Genomic DNA, 2,500 nt, shown 5'->3' with positions numbered 1-2,500 from the left:
CTGGGGGTCCATCTTTGCGTGGGTGCCCTGGTGTGAGAGGTGCGCAGGGCTGGCTGGCTGGCTGGCTGGCTGGCTGGCTGGCTGGCTGGCTGGCTGGCTGGCTGGCTGGCCGGCCGGCCGGCCGGCTGGCCGGCTGGCTCTCGGCCCCCGTGCCCCTGTTGGTGACGGCAAAGTTCATTCCGCCTACCAGGGGCCCGAGGCCCAGCTCACAGCTGGCCGTGTGTCTGACCCGTCGGTACATGTGTGCAGCCACTACGGGTGCCTGCCTCCGGACTGGCAGTCCCCAGGCAGTGTTTCCCCCCTTTCATACACTGAATCTTGGCTCCTTTTCCCCTGTTGATGAGAGCAAAGTTCATTCCGCCTACCAGGGGGTCGAGGCCCAGCTCACATCTAGCCGTGTGTGTGCCCGGTCAGGACATGCGTACGGCCACTGCGGGTGCCTGCGCTCGTAGTGGCAGTCCCGAGGCAACGTTTCCCCCTGCTTACACTGGAGATTGGCCCCCGTGCCCCTGTTGGTGACAGCAAAGTTCATTCCGCCTACCAGGGGCCCGAGGCCCAGCTCACATCTAGCCATGCGTGTGCCCCGCCAGGACACGCGTACTGCCGCTACGGGTGCCTGTGCCTGTAGTGGCAGCCCCGTAGTGGCAGTGTTTCCACCTACTCACTCCGGAGATCGGCTCTCGTGGGCCTGTAGGTGACCATCAAGTATATTCCGCCTACCAGGGGCACGAGGCCCAGCTCAAAACTAGCCACGCGTGCTTCCCGTCAGGACGTGAGTACGGCCACTGCGGGTGCCTGCACCCGCAGTGGCAGCCCCGTGGCAGTGTCTCGCCCTTCTCTCACCCGATCACGGCTCCCGTGCCCCCCTTGGTGAGGGTGTAGTATATTCCGCCTACCAGGGGCACGAGGCCCAGCTCACATCTAGCCATGCGTGTGCCCCGTCAGGACATGAGTACGGCCACTGCGGGTGCCTGTGCCTGTTGAGGCAGCCTCGAGGCAGGGTTCCCCCCTACTTACAACGGATCTCGGCTTCCGTGCCCCTGTGGGTCACGGTGAAGTATATTCCAACTACCAGGGGCACGAGGCCCAGCTCGCAACTAGCTATGTAATGGCCCCCACAGGACATGGGTACGGCCACTACGGGTGCCTATGCCTGTAGTGGGGGCCCCGAGGCAGTGTTTCCCCCTGCTTACACCGACTCTCGGCTCTCTTGCCCCTGTGGGTGACCATAAAGTACGTTCCACCTACCAGGGGCACGAGACCCAGCTCACAACTGGCCATGCTTGTGTCCCATCAGGACATGTGTACAGCCACCACTGGTGCCTGCACCAGCAGTGGCAGCCCCGAGGCAGTGTTTCCACCTACTCACTCTGGAGATCGGCTCTCGTGGGCCTGTAGGTGACCATCAAGTATATTCCGACTACCAGGGGCACGAGGCCCAGCTCACAACTAGCCATGCGTGCTTCCCGTCAGGACGTGAGTACGGCCCCCGCAGTGGCAACCCCCGAGGCAGTGTCTCGCCCTTCTCTCACCCGATCACGGCTCCCGTGCCCCCGTTGGTGAGGGTATAGTATATTCCGCCTACCAGGGGCACGAGGCCCAGCTCACATCTAGCCATGCGTGTGCCCCTTCAGGACATGAGTACGGCCACTGCGGGTGCCTGTGCCTGTTGAGGCAGCCTCGAGGCAGGGTTCCCCCCTACTTACAACGGATCTCGGCTTCCGTGCCCCTGTGGGTCACAGTGAAGTATATTCCAACTACCAGGGGCACGAGGCCCAGCTCGCAACTAGCTATGTAATGGCCCCCACAGGACATGGGTACGGCCACTACGGGCGCCTATGCCTGTAGTGGGGGGCCCCGAGGCAGTGTTTCCCCCTGCTTACACCGACTCTCGGCTCTCTTGCCCCTGTGGGTGACCATAAAGTACGTTCCACCTACCAGGGGCACGAGACCCAGCTCACAACTGGCCATGCTTGTGTCCCATCAGGACATGTGTACAGCCACTACTAGTGCCTGCACCAGCAGTGGCATCCCCGTGGCAGTGTTTCCCCCTGCTTACACCGGATCTCGGCTCCCGTGCCCCTGCCGGTCACAGTGAAGTATTTTCTACCTACCAGGGGCACGAGGCCCAGCTCACATCTAGCCATGCGTGTGCCCCTTCAGGACATGAGTACGGCCACTGCGGGTGCCTGTGCCTGTTGAGGCAGCCTCGAGGCAGGGTTCCCCCCTACTTACAACGGATCTCGGCTTCCGTGCCCCTGTGGGTCACGGTGAAGTATATTCCAACTACCAGGGGCACGAGGCCCAGCTCGCAACTAGCTATGTAATGGCCCCCACAGGACATGGGTACGGCCACTGCGGGTGCCTATGCCTGTAGTGGGGGGCCCCGAGGCAGTGTTTCCCCCTGCTTACACCGACTCTCGGCTCTCTAGCCCCTGTCGGTGACCATAAAGTACATTCCACCTACCAGGGGCACGAGACCCAGCTCACAACTGGCCAT

The sequence above is a fragment of the Halichoeres trimaculatus genome, unplaced genomic scaffold (genome assembly GCF_033239565.1).
Source record: "Halichoeres trimaculatus isolate MK-OKI-2021-1 unplaced genomic scaffold, fHalTri1.1 fHalTri1_scaffold_26, whole genome shotgun sequence".
In the NCBI taxonomy this organism is placed as follows: domain Eukaryota; kingdom Metazoa; phylum Chordata; class Actinopteri; order Labriformes; family Labridae; genus Halichoeres; species Halichoeres trimaculatus.
This window is presented reverse-complemented; position numbering follows the sequence as displayed.